Below are 19,867 nucleotides of genomic sequence, written 5' to 3' on the forward strand. Positions count from 1 at the left end.
GGTACATATAACAAACAAACAAAAACAAGGACATTATGGGTCATGTTAGAAGAATGTCAGATTAAACACAAAAATATTCCGAGAAAATTTAATGAATTGGCAGATTCTCTTTCCGGACTTCAGATTAATAAATTTCAACAGCTGGTACCATGGGCGAATCAGTGGCCAACCCTTATTCCAATGGATACATGATATATCACGGAATTACTGACATCAGCACGGTGTTTAGCGGTATATCACGGAATTACCGACGTCAGCACAGTGTTCAGTGGTATATCACGGAATCACTGACGTCAGCACAGTGTTCTTACAAACGAGTTTCTACCTCAAGCATTACACAGGAATTTACACAGTTTTTAACAGACATGCACGGGTTCACAGCAAATACGATCACCGCCACTGCGTCAGCAATTAGTTATTTACATGAGCTACATGGGTATAGGAATCTATTGTTGTCAACAAATTACCTACAGCCAACAAACGCTTGCAATAGATTTAAGCTCCATTTTGCATGCCCTTAATGACCCTTACATTGTCGGATCAAATTACTCTTACTGTTTATGTTTAATTCCTGTTCGCGCATAAGGGTGTTAACTTTTACGACCAAAGATAATGTTTCACATATCTTGTAATTACATGACATTGCCATTTTGTACCCGGGTGTTCAAGTACAAACATGCCTATGCCCGTCAGTTTGTTTTTATGGGTTGCCAACAGGTTCCTTACTGTCCGATTGGTCCCTGTTTTGTATAGCAGATAACAGGTTATAAAACGTGATTACGGGCATGTCTACATGCATGGGCAGCCCTTACCTTACCTCTGTGTTAGATAACCTTTCACATTTGCAGAAATCTGTTCGTAGTTTTTGTGTGGGGCTGATACAATGCGTTTCTGGTTGCATGATTTGGCCTTACACTCAGTGACGATAACTTTGTCAATCGTTCACGAAACTTGGGTTGCTACTTTTAGTCAAGAGTTTTATTGTTTATTCATTTATTATTGTTTATTATATTTATTTTATTGTTTATTCAATTAATTGGATATATTTCACTGCATTCAATTTCGTTCGGCCGAGTACAGGTGTAAACCAAGGCGTCACTAAATTCCATTTTGTTGGTTGATGCTGTAAAGAGAAGTCAACGGCAAGGATGCGCCGGTATAGCTTACTACTAATCAAGGAAATTTGACGTCCAACACTTTTTAAATTAACTCCAGGCCGTTCTCTGTTGGTCAACAGTGAATTGATGCCAGATTTAATTATTTTTCTATGTAAGTCTATGGGACTTCCACGTGCTGAGGAAAGCTCGGCAAAACCCGTGGGTGAAACACAAACAGGTAATTTATTTTAGTCTGCAGTAACGTTTTCCATTAAAATTTAGGGACACAGATAGTTGTTTCCATTGTTTAATAAAGTTATGGTCTGAAATGAACGTGATTTCGACGAGAAAGTCACCACTAACATTCCATTGTTTAGTTGTTCGTTGTACGATACCCGGGTGCCTCCGAATACTGTTGGTGGTTACGCCTACGCTACTTGAGAACTACTTGTGTACTGTACCAATTCGGTTCGTCGACGCCATTACTTCCTTATTAACTCCGTGGCGTCCAGCACTATGTGGTTCTCTACATGTGTTCTTCTATTTGGTCTATTTGTGGTATCTATTACAGAAGAATCATGTAAATACCTCTTTTTCTATAATATAATATAATATGATTGTCTCCTTCAGTTGCCGAATGATATTCTATTTATAACGAGGAATATTGGCTGATTCATAGCAATATATGACCAATAGTGCAGTCATACCAATCAATGAGCGAGCATATTGTTTGTTTTTTGTAACCATGCATTTGTCCCCGGGACATATAGTTGTTAGAATGTCAGGGTTATTGCTATGGAAGACTGTGTACGTTAATGGAATAGAGTACTTCAATCCACCCCAACCACTCTTTTTCTCAGACAACTGATAAACATACTGGCAGCACGGGTATTTCTTTTAACGTGTGTCTCGGTAAAAGTCGTTCGTTTTTCTTAATTATACTTTAATAAAAGTTACTATGAAGATAGTCTATACATTCAAATAATCGTCACTTTCCTAAAATATAATCAATTTTGGCTAAAAAATATATTATTCTGCAACCCGAAGTAAAATTCTCTCGTTTCCGGGTGGTCTGATCTGAAGTGAATACAGAGAATGACTTCTATGCACACGAGACCGAGAATTCCCGATGTGTGTACTCGCCATTCGGCAAAATTTGGCAAAGCGTGAGCCACCAGCGCAGCCAAAACACACGTTCGCCGATAAACACCTCTAAACAATAGCGTTGCCAGTCTGTTTATTAGTTGCCTGGGACTAAGTGTACCTCTCACAACTCAGTAAGTCGCGATTTCTTAAACCAAAGTGCAAACAATGCATTTTGATATAGACGAATCCGAGAAGCAGATGAATTACCCCTTCGCCGTAGGCGGCGCGCTCACGGCCGCCATTACCGGGGGGCAGCGTGAATCGATAATCAAGTGGAAATTTTTCGTCAGTGTAATGTTGTTTTGATCAAAATTTTATACCATAATTTTAACTAGTGTTATAGTTTCAATGTTTTTATGATCATGGGAGGGTCAGAAAAAAACTGTAAGTTTCTAGGATGCACGAAACTTTACAAAATGGAAACAAACTACGTGCCAAATCCATTCACCAAAGACACATGTTGAGTGCGAATGCAGGCAACCCCCGGGAGGGGGGGTACTTGCAAAAATACTGACAGAGGTGTGTAGCTGGTTGAAACACCTACCCCTTATCAGAAATAAATAAACTCAAATTGCCTACCCCTTTTCAGACAAACTGTGGATATTTGACATCCCTTTCCAGACAGTACGCATAAATGGTAAATAGCGAATCAGAGGATCTAAATCCGTTTCAGGTTTATTTATTCCGGGAAATGGGGGTGGGTGGTCAGCTATTTTTATTTACCTAGATGGACTCCCGGGGATATAAAAAAAGTTGACGACCGAAATGAAGTTACAGAAAGAAAAAATCAGCTTAATTTTCCTGATTTTTGGATCACTCAAGCTCTAGAGACAGTCTTTGGAAAATATGGTCCTTTTTTCAGACAGAAATAATGACAAAAAGATACAGACAGGGTAAAATAACATACCCCTTTTCAGACAGAAGTGGTAAATTTGGGACCCCTTTTGGCGGCACATATACATATAGCACTTTAATGTGAGTAACCCCCCCCCTCCCCGGGAGCCAACTTTACCAAATGCACCGGTCTCCAAACGAAAAAACACACACAGAGTCTGCCAAGCTTCTGATGAAATGGAAGCAGATTATACAAATTAGTTAATTTGTTACTACAAGTAAACTTTGAATAGTTCTCACAGTTTTTTATCATTTTTTTTTATTTATTTCTTATTAATGGAAATAATAACATGTTGAGTTGCATGCTGAGTCAGTGTTTATAATTACTGTACATGATGTCAAGACCTTGTCCCTTAATGTATTTTTCAGGGCTCAAATTAAAACTTTTGTATAGCGGTTTTTAGCTAATTTATCACAAGTTATCAACATGGTGTGCTTTTATATTTCAGCGCATGGTAAATCTAGTGAAACATCAGCAATCGCATAGTCATTAGGACCCCAAACAAGAAACATGCACCTTGTTCTTTCTGAGCAAAACATTGCAATTTCCACCTGGGTATACTAGTAGTAAATACTGGCTGCGGTTGTTGCTGCATTACCTGTGAAGCGTGGGTGAACATGGTTGCGAATCCATTTTGCGGGATCGGTGTTCAGTTTCTTTAGGACGCTTGCAGCTGCACTACTTGTGATACGTAGCTTTCTCTGAGATGTCCAAAGGGCAGAGTTTCAGTTTTTATTTATTTTTTCTACATCAGCATTTATTATTAACATTCAAATGCCTAAATATTTTGAATAGTTATGAAATTGCTTGTGCTGCCATGTTATTTTACGAGTGTTCATCAGTGTAGTTACAATGATCTTCTTGGCGATCAATGCCCATCATTTTCTACAAAGAATGACTATCCACTAACCCTAGTAAGTCTCTACAACAAAAATTAAATCGTACTATATGAACAAACTACAATTCTGTACACCGACCGTGTTGGTAGGGGACTGCCCAGTTACTAACGAGAATAATTCTCTTACGTCTGTTCTCCATTGATCGTTTTGGAAAACAGCTTAACTCTGTACGTGCAAGTAGCGATTTGAACACACACAAACGAAACAAAATCATGTTTTACAACAATTTCTACACAAAGTCTGAATTTCCAGCTTTGGCCAGTCTCTAGCCCTGAGTACAGTCCTATAGGTTGGCCTCCTTCCGTTGATCATTCGGCCCCACATGTTAGCCAGCCAGTATTTGTAGGTGAGTTTGTAGTGGTGGCAATAGTACGAGTTCGCATGTAATTAATAAATATTATTATTATTTTTACGTAATTTGTTATGGGACGCCATGACTGTGAGTGGTATATGCCCCCCAGTAATGGCAACGGCGTATGAGGGCGCACTTTCGAGAAGCGCTCGTCGGATTACTCTATACGAGGACACTCTGAACTCTACGATCCGCCACGTTCGTTAATATCGTACCTTTAATAAATGTAATTTATTCAATATGCATAATAGTGCTGTTATGGATAAAATAACCCCAAAAATCTGGACGTTCCTTTAGTTTTTGTCTGTTCGTGTTTTTGTACTGTACAGTTTACCCACTTCCTTCGCCTTCATTCACGAGTGACTGGATGACATTACAATCACAGAAAGGTGTTAACTCTTTTATGAGTGTGCCACATAACCTCGGAGAATTGCCAGCCTACGTACAGGTGGGTTTGAATAAATTACGTTGTAACCAGAAATATTAATAACAAGGTGTCTTGTTACAATAGAGAGTATATTTCAGTAGTAGGCTATTGTTTTGATAACAGTATGTTTCGCAATAATTAAATGCATTATGTTTGTGAACACATACTTGCAATGTATTCAACAACTATGTAATTAGAATGTACGTCACTAAGCTTACAGTGATGTATTTCAACATTCAGGTAGTAACACGTGCAGTGGATGGTCCGCATTCTGGATTTCTGTTTAGAGGAACTGGATCTGCACAAATTGACGACGATTCTGGCTATCCTTATGGAGGTGTGATATACAGTTATAATGATTCAGTTGTAAGAGTGTGGGCACCGACTGTGAACAATGATCATGCATCTGGTTGTGCTGTTTACACAGGTAGTTGAATACAGACTTTACATACATCAAGCTCTAATGAATGGTACATGTGTGTCGCGTGGGATTAATAATTCTACAACATCCGGCAAAATGACGTCACGGGTAGTTAGTTGAGCTGGCTATTTGAATAATATCGACTATTATCTTACAATACATAATCCCATCTGTACAGTTCAAGCTGTCCATGTTCTGTTAGTTTAATGATACAATACTTGAACTACAAGATACCAGTTTAACATTTGACAGGGTTTATCATGCCAGCATTTAACTAATCTGCGTCTGTGTTTTATTTTATAAATATCAACGTTGCTGCTAATGAGAATTACCAGGATGAACCTCACAAATCCAAAATATATGTACGAATTTGCACTATTTCTCGCGGTATCTACAACTTTATTCAAACACGGTTGCAAATATTGGGTGCTACATTTCACTTTATAAAATTGTTTGCACGTCTCATAAATACATTTAAAATTAAATTGATGTAATCGGACATATATGTCTGAAATTGTGCAATATATCATGTTATACCAGACTGTGGCAATGGTTTATTTTATTAAAATACATTATTTAACAGTATACAGTTCAAAATATTTTAGCCATTGTCTAAGGAAATACATCGAGACAGTGTTTATTCATTTCGCAATCACCGAAAAACCTCTTAACATATATTTAACAGTAAGTACACTTGGTTCTATTTTTTACTAGGTGGTCCATTATGGGGAAATCCTAACTACCAATGCAGCCATGATGTTGAAGTTAAAATAACAGCGTGGAATAGCAACACGTTTCCAACACCTGCATACTCGACAGATTTTTTCGAATTCAGTGCTAGAAATGGTGATGATTCTTTTATTGAGATTCCACATGGTTTAAGTAGTGTACCAGACTTTGTTCATTTACAGTACACTAGTGTATACGCAACTGGACTTTGTGAAGGATTCTTCTATGATGGAATTGGTAAAGTTATTATAATTATATTAATCAGCACAGCTAGTACTTGTATTAAAATGTAAATACGATGAAGTTTAAAAGATAAATGATAAAACACATTTAGTATACTGACATATTAAACGTGACGGAAACTGGTTTCACCGCACGACGAATGAGTCTATTCGAACTACTACTAAAACTACTACTACTACTAAAAAAATTCTACTTCACCTTTGAATACTGTAGAATACTTTATTTTCGCTTGGAAATTATTTTCGCCTTTTTCGCTGAAGGGATGATTCCGTGACAATAAAATCCAGCGAATAAACTTTTTTTCCTATATTTCACATTAAACTCATCAAAAATCAGTGAAAATAAATTCCATACAAAACATCCAAAAAGCCTTTTCAGCGAAAATTAATTCCAGCGAAAATAAAGTATTCTTTAGTATTTTGGGGAATCACTGAACTGACGAATGCTTTTGGACTGAATTTAAAACATATTTAATTCCGATTAGTTTATTCTAAATAAAAAGAATGTTCATCAGATATTTAAATCTCTAAAGCTTTTTAAATTTAAATTAACGACAAAATATTATCCTTATTATAACTAATTCTCTTATTTTCCAATGCAGTAAGGTGTTCAGTAACTTTCTTGTGTTTAGATACATTTCTCAGGCAAATTTACAACACAAATATAGAATTATTTTACAAAATTGAATAATTACTTCGATGGTTACTATGTTCAGGAGCTGCACAAGCCGATGATGATGTTAATTGGAGGCTACATAGTGGGATAGTGTACGCTTATAATGAGATGACTGTTAGGCTATGGGCGCCAACAATGCATGACTTTACCGAAAACAAATATTATGGTGAGGGAAATAATTATGAATTTGGTTATTTAGTTTAGCAGAATTTAAACTACCAGTTTCAATGGAAAATGTATTTCCATATTGTTTGCTATATAATTGAGAGATGTAAACTGCAACTGAACTGAATTTGTACTGATGTCTATCATGACAAGGTCAATATTGTTAATATACAAATGTCTATTTTCTTTAAGGTTATTTATTTTCGGTTGAAGATGGATTGGGACTTCGCATGGATTTCCCATCCTGCCACTTTATCAGTGGTTTAGTGAAAATAACTTTATGGGAACAATCATTTCCGCTTCCTGATTTTCAAACTGACGGCCTTCTACAGATGGGATATAGATATGGTATCAACAATTATGAGATTATATCAATCCCAAGTGACGTCATTCCGGAGGTGTAGAGGTATGAAGTAATGATCATGGAAAAAAAGATTATGCAACTTTTTTCACTGAGATTTTGCAACGCATATAACCTGTGTATATGTAAACACAAGAACAGCAGCCACATGGCATAATCGCTTTGTTTCTAAAAATAAAATAAAATAAAATAGAATGGCAAAAATTAATGAAATGAAACTTTTTATTTATACTTTTAAATAATATTATATAACTATATCATAATTATCAGGTGATGTCAATAGAAAATCCAAACAACGGATTTACTTTTCATGGCATGTGTGTACAACAGGCGTATCCAAATCACAACTACGGTGGGCTGATTTTTGCATACGACTTTGACGAAGTGAGACTGTGGTCACCTGATACGTCCTATGGAGGCATCGTCAATGTTATCGATGGCTGGGGTGGTGAAATAAATGTTGAAACGTCCTTGATTGCCAACGTTACCGTGAAAATATGGCAAACTGCCGAGAATAGTGAGTAAAATGAGCTTAATCTTTTAATTTTCTTGCACATATATAACCAGACACACAAAAAAACTGTTTTGTTCTGAGAATATGAGTCAGTAAAAATAAATTGAATGAGGATCACATACCTTACATTGCACATGGAGCCGGGAACAGCCACTGGTGACGCTGTATACAATCGAATCCTATTTAAGCTTGCCAACGCTCAACCGGCGCACAGTGAAAAAGCACAGACACTAGTTAAATTTGGTGACCAGTTTAAATGATAAATAGCGTACACAGTCTTCAATAACCACAATAGACAGAGTTAGGTTCAGGACCGAATATATTAGATTCCGCTTTTCATAATAATTGTTTTCTAACAATAATTGTACTTTAAAATAATATTCATGAGCTATGTCTACGTCATAACCTCGTTTAAGTTATTACCATATTTTGTGCACAGTGTTCATGCTTCTTGTCGGTCTCACATATTCAACAACGCATGCGTGATAGTACCGTGGGAAAGATGGTACAAAATGTTCGTCGATCTGGGATAGGTAATCTTGTTGACATTGGCACACATATCCACTTTATTAGAAATTTTTTTGAATTTGATTCTCAGTGAATCCACTCACTACCAAAGTCAGACATCACCACTCACTCTTTCATCGGAACCATCTACATTGTCTCTTTCCTCAAAACCAAGACACAATCCTTTCTTCCCTTACAAACAATCAACATGTATTAAAAATAATCCATATACGAATTTAGTTAACGTCACCAATTTCTAGTTCTGGTTCTCATAAGTCTCTTTATTTTATAAGATCCTTGTTATAGCTATACTGAAATTGACAACATTTACCGGAGCTCCAAATTCAAGTCACACTATTCATTAAACTTGTCTGAACTGATATGGGATTTTGACATGGAAGAAGGTTGGTACAGATTTACAAGCGAGGCTGGCTGTGAAATACCATCATCGTGCATTGGTGTAGGCATGTGTGGTACAGTGTATCCAGCCTGGATCGATGATGTTATATCTGAAACATCGAGTATTTCAACTGTTAGAGTTTGCATAAACACATGTAAGATATTTTACATAAACCAACCTAATATGTTAGTGAAATTCAATATTTACTGGATAGTTTGAATAAACTGCATTTCTGTGTTTGTCAATAGGAGATCCTGGATGCTGCGGCAAAACAATAAATATACGAGTAAAGAAATGTCCTAATGATTATTCTGTTTATGAGTTAAAGCCTCTTATGAATTGTTGCATGGGATATTGTGCAGGTAGGCCTCATACATGAAAGACTTATGCGCCTAAAACCAATACTGGATACCTGTGTTAAGTAGTCATATAATTACAAAATCACAACTGAAATACTACACCAAAATTTCACCTGAAATGATAAGATTCAGTTTAAGATGATAGGAACACAACTATTTTTTCTTACAAACAAAACACACAACTGTTAATTGTGATGATCAGAAAACTTAAAATGGAATGACCATAAGTGTAAGGAAATAAAGGGTTACCGTGGGTCTATTTTACAGGAAACCGGAAACCATGTCCACCAGATCAACTATCACCAAATGGAGATTTTCCCGGGTGCTCAGGTAAATGATACGCTTTAAATAGATTATAATACATGTAACCCACTTTTCGTTCCTTACATTTTACATAACGACATTGAAATCGTGTCATTATAATATATATCACCGTAACGCCATAAATAACAGCGTGCCGTAATTTTGTAGTATTTTAAGGAGTATTTTATTCTACCATATTAGGAAATGCGAATTCCAAATATGGAATGATTATGCGCGTAACCGTCCTCTAACAATAAAAAAAGCTGTACTGTCTTCGTGCTTACTTTGAGGTATTCTCGTAATAACTTCATATTAATGTCCTTAGGTGCCATGTATAATTTTGTAATTTTCAGCCCCTTTCGATACAATTTATCTCGTTCATTTGTGGGTTTTATTTGGTATAATGATACAAAAGAATGAAGGTGTGCACACCGTGTTGGTGAAAATGACCTATTAAAATAAACAGAACTCTATGCCCACTTCTATCCGCGTGAAATTTGCATTGTATACCATCTCGGGCGGAACAAATAAATTTAATTAATTGAAAATGTTTGCCATGTAATGTGAATAATTTGAATTTTGTACATATTCTGTATTTCATGGTTATTGCGCAACCAAGCGCGATATTAGGTTACGTACAGTAAAATGAAACAACAGAATTAAATTATACATAGGTTATTACATGAAACAGATTCTGATATCAATAAAAACATAAAAATAAAATATAAAATATCAGCTGATTATTTTATTAGCCAGGAGAGGGTGGTGGAAAAGTAGAGAATTTTACACAATTCCAATTAAAGATCTCATCTTATCTTAATTTGTACTTCAATCTACCCATATAATTTATAAAAAAATCATCCATATTGAGACAGTCAGTGACGCCGTTCGGACCAAAATATACATGGTAAAAAAGGTTGCATGATGAGAATTCATGATCGATAGTATTTCCGTTAGGACATTCTCTTTTTATATATTTTTGATTTACCTCTTCTTATTTGTTATAGTGAATTGTTTTGAATAGTACCAGGGCAGGCTTTAGTAGCCTGGCGTAGTATTCGTTCGTATCATATCATTTTCTCAGATATAATCACAGTGTCATCAACCACAGTCCCTGCTGGCAATTATAATCGTACTACAGAAACAAGAGAAACACCGACAGACTGTTTATCATCAACAGAAACTCGTGGAAATGTATTGTTAGGTAGTTATATTCAACCCAACCCGTTTTTATTTATTTGTCTCGCAATTCGTGACTACCGTCTAAATGCGGCTTTGGTACGTGTTGGACAACATTTTTCAATTGCATTCAAATGTACCATTAAATGCTCTTTTTTAGGAATACTAGTTGCTGCATGTATGATATGTTTGTTTATTGGACTAGGTGTTGGTCTAACAGTAGGATACGTAAAACTACGGTAATAATTATCGTTGTTCAAATTTTCAAATCAATCAACTTGTTGTTGTTACAGTGAAATACAAGTTGCACTTTTTAATTTGTAGGCAATATACAAAGGCACAAGACCCTTCTGTTGGTCAGACGAATCTGGCAGACGAAGAAAACTACACAGAACTCAACCTGCGTGATATTGTAACAAACGTGTATGAAGGAGTCAACATACCCGAATCACGAAAAGTTACCAGCATGACTGACTTATGTTAGTGACGATAAGCATATAACAATAAGTCATGTTGTATTTTGTACAATTCCACCATAGTCTTAAGAATGACAACGTTATTTAATAACACGTATGTGTTATCACATGATACGATTTAGATATTCAAAACAACATCGATTTAGTTAACATATAATCTGAACGTACATGTATTTTACACTATATGATAATTATTACAAAATACTGGGACTTCTCTTGCAAGCAGTTGCATTAGATTGATATTTTTGTCTCATTTTTACCTCAGTATTGTATTTTGTATTATTAACTAGTAATGTAAAATATGCAATAAATATATGTCCACATTGAATCAACTGTTACGTTTTACCTGGATAAAAAAGAAAGGGGAAAACATTTCAGTAATTTACACAATGTCCCGTGAAGTCATGTGAATTGAAAATATCTTTTCAAATGCAATTATTATTCAATTATTTGAGTGTACAGCACTCATATCTGTGTATGTCCTGTATAGATATATTAACTTCCATACTTTATATCTCTATTGTTATAGCAATTTGAAATTAAAAATAAAAACTTCTTTAATACGCAACATATGTATTGATTTTGTTTTTTGAATTCCAATCTAAAAGTGTTTTATATTTAGTACGATTTCATTATTATCGTTGAAAAATTGAATTGAAAATGAAAATGAAAAAGGCCAGTTTTAGTTGAATCAAAATAAGAGGTAACCACGACGGTGAGTCGGAATATGGGTCATACCGGCTATCGCATTTACTTTATGTCGTTAACACTTATATATTACACGTTTGGAATGCAGGTGCAAGAATAAATAATTGAAATATTTTGAAAAAAAGATTAGACGTGCGGGAACGTAGGGCGTTAATATCGTAATGATGAATGATAATGAACACCGGATTTATGTAACAGTGAAAAGACACGATCAAAACGATCAGATTAATTATTTTCGTAATCAGGGAGGCGTAAGTTTAATGTCCTAGATAGTGGATGTACATTTCTTGAATCTGTAAATACGAGTAAAGACGAGTTAAGAGCGTATAAGGCAGCAATTTTGCACACTACACCGACGTGGTCGGTGTGACATCTTCACTAAATCTTTAGTCTGAAGACAAGTAATAATCAAAGCTCTCCAGTAATGTGGGTTTGTAAGTAGAGTGGTGAAATGAAACTTCGCCGTGAAATGATTGTTGCCAACTAATCACTAATGTAAAAAATCGCAATTCAGCATTTCGATATTATTGACTGAACACATCGCAATACAGTACTGTAACAGTAGTCTGTTTACAACTGCAAACCAGGAAAAGCTTACAAGTGTTGGGTTGCTTCGATTATCATCACCATATATTGACAAAGTCAAATTCAAGAGAAAGCCAACAGACGTATACGTTCATTGCATAAATTGTTCGCAAAGCCAAATTTTCGAAAGCAATATACGGCATTGTCACAGCAAATTAGGTTCATTGTGGAATTACGTTATTTCCGACTATTGTACATGTTATATAGAATAACATAAACTGTATCAATCAAGTCTCATTTAATCAATAATTTCAACTGTTCCCCGTTGTATAGTTCTAAGTGACAGATTCTCAATGTGTAATAATAAGCGGTTTTGTGTATTTTTTTTAAATGTTTATGTCAATTCTTACCGAATTATACCAGCACCAGTCTTTACAGTTTTTTTTGCTATGAACGGATGTCTGATTCACTGACAAAAGTTATTCTACCAATACTTTTTAAATGTACTCAACTTGATAAAGCTATGTTTGTATTGGAAACATGTCCTGTATGGATTATATCCTTTTGTCACCGGCATCATGCTAGGAATAGGCAAGATGTGAAATACCACTAAATATACTGGGTGCAATAACTAACGAATGCCTACAAAGGAATAAAGAAACCAAACATAGTTTCTAACAAAGTGTGCTGGCGAATGTCCCACTTTGCGCAGTGTTCACTTGTAAACAATCAGGGTGAATGGAATAAGTTGATTAGTGTAGATAGTGCAGATAGAGGGATTAGCCAGATAAACACAGTCGTAATCAAATGCAGACACTAATTGGTGCTCCATAGTTAATCTCGACCAGTGAATTGAATAAGAGTTGAAGAAACATTATGTGAATCGAATTTGAAATTTGTTTATTCGAATAGCAAAACTATCTATGCGATCCCAAAGAGTCCCCCGAATTTCATCAATGCACGCCTCAATCACAAGTCTAGATATTTCCTACCGTTTTACACGTGATATATAATTTTGTATCAGCGGCATACATCATGAAATTTAAAAAATGTTTCTTCGTGATAGCTTCCAGGTCAGCAAAATAGAGGACGATAAAAACAGATCAAAAGGAAAACTTTTGACTACATACCTCGTCCGTTATCGTTTGAGCAGTGTGGCGCGTTCAATCGTATCGAAGGCAAAACTCAGATCAGTTTGAAACTGGTATCAATTTGGATAGATAGTTCCTATCAACAGGAATAAACGAATAACCATTATCAATAAATTCACAATGGCTAGTTGTTAAATCAAATATTTTACATAGTCCAGAAACTTTGGCACAGAAATGTCCGGGTTGTTATGTTGCGGTAGTATTTTTGCGGTAGCCCTTTTTTTTCGATCATAATATCAATTACTGAAAACATATTTTTGGCTAGAGTTCTCAATTTCTTTTCGAAAATATGATGCTCTAATTGTATTCACAAGTCGGTTCTGCTCATCTCGTCATAAATAATCTAGTGAACTAGTTTTTCATTGCCGTGCAAGCCTTCTGACTTTCAGATGTCCCAAACTTCATCGGTGAACCATTGTGAACAAGGTTTATCAACAAAGACTTTATTTTTTCTGGACCAAGTGTATTTAACACTGTGTCATGGTGTCATTATAGTCATCCATAAGTTCATTGAGGTTCACACTATTAAAATAAATGAAAATATTTTCATTGAGAAATGCTGTAATCTGGTCACATTCAATTTTAACATGTTTTTGACTCTCACGTTTCATCTATCAGGAACGAGGGCGAGTTAGATTCGAGATGAAATTACAATGATCTGAGGGCAATATATTGTCAACCGACACGTGGTTCTGAAGATCAAGTGATGATCAGATCGAGTGTATGTCAGTGATGATTCATGGATAATTCTGAAAAACCCATGCTTACTAGACTGATATATCATGGGCAATCACAGGCATGTTTTTTTATTCGAGTAGATAAATAGAATCCTTGCCAGATTTCCCATCAACAGTTATGATGTAATAACTGCTGAATTAATACCAATGAATCAATATACCAACTTATTATGGCCCAGTCAAAGGAAACTATAGATGTGGTGTTCTGATTGTACTGGAAATCACTCTAAACATTAGAATGCTAATCCATTTGGTACAAAGCGCTTATACATATACAACTACTACCGGCACATGTACATGCAGCCGTTTCCTTGCAGCGTCAAGCAACAAGCATTTAGTAAATTCAGGGGCGCCTTTGTTTGTGCTATCTTGTTCAAATGTTTGTTTAATAACAATAAATATAAAATACTTTGCACAGTTGCTTCTTACGTTACATTGTAAGACTTGTCAAACCAATTAATAAGTTACAAATACAATGTGAAAGTAAAAATATGGACAATCACTTGGTGATGATCGTCAGCATCGTGAAAAATATTATGTTACAGAGAAAGCCATCGTAATTCATTGTATGATCAAGATATACCTAGCGTATTTTTGAATCCGATACTTGACAAGCGAACGGCATTTCCCACGAGATACCCCATCTGGAATCAAAGCAGTATCGCAAAGGGTTCCTCCAACACCACGGAAGATTTGCACCACTGTGTCAAGGACCCACTCGACAGTTTCGATGTAAAACGCTCATACTTTGAATTTGTAAGCCCCTATCTATACTCACTATATACATTCAATGACATTTGATAAGATATGATATTGATGTCACCACCACTGTAAATTCATTTCGTTGGATGAGAATGCAAGAGAAAGTCAGCGACTAACATGTACAGGTCATAAAATGTAAAGTTTACTACTAATGTGGGAAATATAGCGCCCACCACTATTTAAAAAAGCTGTAAGCCGGTCTCGAGTCTTCAATACTCAACTGCGAACTGACGCCACGTTTAACAACTTTACTCTGTAAGTCTATGGGACGTTCGCGTGCTTAGGAAAACCCAGAGAAACCCGCGGGTGAAACACGAACGTTTTGCCTTCAAACAAATGTAGTTTTTTCTATTGTTTGATAAAGTCGTGATATGAAATTTACGTGATTTCGACGAGAATGTCACCAATAACATTCCGTTGTTTAGTTGTTCGTTGTACGATACCCGGATGCCCCGACTACTGTGACGTCTATGCTACTTGTGTACTCTTGGGTACGTCATTACTTCCTTATATACTCCATGGCGACCAACACTATGCAGTTGTCTAGATGTGTTCTTCTGTTTGGTCTAATTATAGTATCCCATACAAAGACATCAGGTAAATAGGATACCATACTATAATATTGTATAATATGATCGTCTACTTGAGTTGCCGAATTTTATTCTATTTATAACGAGATTCAAAGCAGTAAATTGTCAATAGTGCAGTCGTTCTGACCAACAACCTAATTGTTTATTTTTGCAACCACGTATATGGGACATATAAGTTGCTCTGGGTAAATTGAGTAGTTAGAATGTTAAGACGTGATGCTTTGGACAACCGTACACTTTAGTGTGAACTAACCCTAAACTTCATTGGGATTTTATCAAACGTTAAAGTAGCATAGTTCAATTATTGTATAAATATTTCATCACAAATTTTGTTAAATAAACATAACATGGACAACTTTAACTTGACAGAGGGGATTGCTAAAGGCAGTAGATTTTATGTGAATACTGTGCGCATGTGTGTTGACCTGACACTTACATTAGTTTGTAATGAGCAATATCAATAATCTCCCGTAACCACACATATACCATTTATTAGATCTTGATGTGACGTGTAATGTGCTTTAATAAACTACCTGTGAAAAAAGCACAACCAGATGCAAAGCCATTGCTCACAGTCGGTGCCCACACTCTAACAACTGAATTATTATAGCTTACCGGAATCGTCGTCAATTTATGCAGATCCAGTTCCTCTAAACTGGAATCCAGAATGCGGACCATCCACTGCACGTGTTACTACCTGAACATTGAAATACTTCACCGTAAACTTATAGTCGTTATTTTCAGTACATACTTAAATACATTGCTAGTATTATAAATAACATCAATGCATGTAGACTTTCAATAAATCATCTGTTCACGGAACAACCAGTGTACATTCTGTTGCTATTATTTGTCTTGGTTACAAAGTTATTTTAGTTACAAACTCACCTGCACGTACACTGGCAATTCCCCGAGGTTATGTGGCACACTCATAAAAAAGTTGGCACCTTTCTGTGATTGTAAAGTCATCCATTCACTCGTAAATGACGGCGTAGGCAGTGGGTAGATTGTACAATACAAATACACAAACAAACAACGTACCGAAACGTCAAAATGTTTTGTTTTTATTTTTGTATATTGAAAATTTCAACTAAAACAAGGTGTTTTAAATTCATCGTAAATAAAGTACGTAATAACAGACGTTCCAAATCGTTAAGTTAAGAGTGTTCTAGTAAACCAAAATGCATTGTTTGTACTTGTTTGTACTTGTACCGTTGTGAATGGCATACTTGTGGGTGCGTGAGGTTGAGTACAAGTGCCCAATATTAAAGTATACGGTTGTCCAAAGCAACAAGCTTTAACATTCTAAATACTCTGTGTACCCAGGAACAACTTGATTGGTTTGGTATAACTACAATGTAACGTGCGAAGTAACTGCACACTGTCTTTTTTGTTTATTATTGTCACTAACACACATTTGAACACGTTTGCACAAACAAAGGCGCCCCACAAATTACAAAATGTTTTAGTGCGTTCAATATTTTTGCTTGACAATGCAAGGTAGCGGCTGCATGCACATGCCCTGTTACTTGTTGTGTGTGTATACTCGCTCTGTACTAAAACACATTATGCTAATTTAGTAGCTTGTTACCCTGTAAATTCTCAAATTAGTCATATACAAATACACTACTCATGTACGACATTACCACACACTGAAAGGCATTTTTCATATCATAGAAACAGTACTAAGAAATTAAAAACTTGTAAATCTACTCATATAAAAACATGTCTGTGATTTCCCATAAATTGTCAGTCCAGTAAGCATGGCTTTTTCGGAGTTATCCTAGAATCATCAATGACATACACTCGATCATGCTATCACTCACAACTTCAGAACCTTGGGTTAGTGTACAATATATTGCCCTCAGATCATTGTAATTTCAACTCGAATCGTCCTCGTCCCTGATAGATCAAATGTGCGAGTCGAAACAATTTTAGAATTGTTCAATTCTCAATGAAAATATGTTTAGTTCTTTTAACAGTGTGAATGTCAATGAATGCCATGAATGAATGACTATAATGACACTGTGTTAAATACACTTGGGCCAGAAAGAGCCTTTGTTAAACATCGGAAGGTCAGAATGCTTGAACGGCAATGGTGAACTACTCCACTTGAAATAGATTATTTGTGACGTGTTGAGCAGAAACGACTTGTGAATAAAATTAGAGCATCATATTTTCGAAGTAAAATTGAGAACTCTAGCCAACGAAATTTGTTTTCAGTAATTGATAATATGATTGGTGAAAAGAGGACTATCATCCAACAACTACCGCAACATAAGGACCCTGACTTTTCTGTGCCAAAGGTTCTAAACTACGTAAAATGTTAGATTTAACAACTTACCATTGTGAATTTATTGATAATGTTTATTCGTTTGATAATTTTATTCCTGTAGATAGGAACTATCTATCCAAATTGAGTTCTACCTTTGATACGATTGATCGTGTCATACTGGTTAAACTATTACAGACTAGGTATGTGGTCAAGAGTGCTGCTTTTAATTGGTTTTCATCGTCCTGTATTGTGCTGCATTGGAAACTATCACGAAGAAACATTTTTGAAAATGTCATATTGTATGCCAATTATATATAATGTGTGAAAACTGTCGGAAATGTCTTAACCTGTGATTGGGGTGTGCTTTGATGAAATAGTTTTGATAGTTTCGCTTTATCGCATAAACACATTTCAAATTCAATTCACATAAAGCTTCTTCAATTCTTATTTAATTCGCTAGTCGAGATTAACTATGAAGCACCAATATGGATTATTAGTGTCTGCATTTGATTGCGACAGTGTTTATTTGGCTTAACCTCCTATCTGCACTAATATACTTATACCACTTACCTTGTTTAAAGTAGACACTCAAGACTGCAAATTCGCCAGCACACTAATATAGAAACTATTTGGTTTAGACATATTCAGTAGTCTTTCACACCTTACCTAGTCCTAGCATGATGTCAATGACAGTAGTATGTAATCCATTCGCATTTCAAATATTCTGCCTGTCAGGGCATGTTCATTATACAAACATGGCGTTATCAAGTTTAGTACATTTAAAAAGTATTGGCAACTATTTTCAGTCAACTAGACAATCGTTCGTAACGAAAAAATACTGTAGAGACTGGTACTGTTATAATTAAAGAAAACACAAAACTGCCTATTGTCCCATTGAAATAGGGCATGTTCCACAGTTAAAATTATTGATTGAATACGACCGGATTGATACCTTTTATGTTAATCTATATATCATGTACAATAGTCGCAACTAAAGTAATTCTACAATGAAGCAAATTTGCTGAGACAATCCTGTATATCTGCTTTCACAAATTTGGATTTGCAAATAATTTATGCAATGAACGTGAATTTCTGTTGATTCCCATTTAATTTTGACTAACGTAAATATATTGATAATAATCGAATAAACCCAACACTTGTAAGTTTTTCCTGTTTTGCAGTTGTACACAGACAACTGTATTGCGATGTGATTAGTCATTTACATTATTGATTAAGTTATTAGTTGGCAACAATCATTTCACGGCGAAGTTTATACTGACCACCACTCTCATTAGTAACTCTGGCACGTTATAAACCCACTTTTCTAGAGAATTTTGATAATTACTCGCGATTGTCTTTATTCTAAAAGATTTCGAGCAGATCAGGTCAGGTCAGATCAAAATTGCTGCGTTATACGCTCTAAACCCGTTTTTTTTTAGAAATTCACCAAAAAAGCAACTAATATCTAAATTTACGCCTCTCTGATTACGGAAATAATTAGTCTGACAATATTTGTTCATGATCTTTCACTGTGAAATAATTCCGATGTTCATTATTATTCATGGCTACGATAGTAACGCCATATATTCCGACATGTGTAGTCTTTTTTTTCTTTATTTTTTCACAAATATTTCTTTTTTTTATTCCTGCACCTACACACCAAATGATCATTGCTATAGCAGGCATACCCTATACACCGATAAACTAATTACTTCATACGTTTTTTTTTCCATTTTAATTCAATTCTTTAACCAAAATAATGAAATCGTTCTAAATCTAAAACACTTTTAGATTGGGATTCGAAAAAACAAAATCAATAAATCGGCTGTCCATTAGTAATGTTTAGTTATTTGCTATACAGATATAAAGTATCGATGTTAATATATACAGGACATACACAAATGCGGGCTTGTACACTCAATTAATTGAATAATGATTGCATATATTATTTATTGCATATATTAACATTAC

General features: G+C 35.3%; 1 pseudogene across 1 annotated transcript; it reads left to right on the forward strand.

Moving 5' to 3' along the window:
* Positions 1 to 1,553: 1,553 nt before the first annotated feature.
* On the forward strand, positions 1,554 to 11,716 carry LOC102802717 (uncharacterized; annotated as a pseudogene). Its single transcript, XR_014928232.1, has 13 exons — positions 1,554 to 1,677; positions 4,719 to 4,837; positions 5,057 to 5,243; positions 5,952 to 6,203; positions 6,925 to 7,050; positions 7,242 to 7,462; positions 7,681 to 7,927; positions 8,725 to 8,985; positions 9,080 to 9,193; positions 9,458 to 9,520; positions 10,578 to 10,697; positions 10,833 to 10,911; positions 10,997 to 11,716. The product of XR_014928232.1 is annotated as an uncharacterized LOC102802717 (transcript).
* The last annotated feature ends 8,151 nt before the right edge of the window (positions 11,717 to 19,867 follow it).

The sequence above is a fragment of the Saccoglossus kowalevskii genome, chromosome 22, assembly GCF_978046115.1.
Source record: "Saccoglossus kowalevskii chromosome 22, keSacKowa6.1, whole genome shotgun sequence".
Classification (NCBI taxonomy): Eukaryota; Metazoa; Hemichordata; class Enteropneusta; family Harrimaniidae; genus Saccoglossus; species Saccoglossus kowalevskii.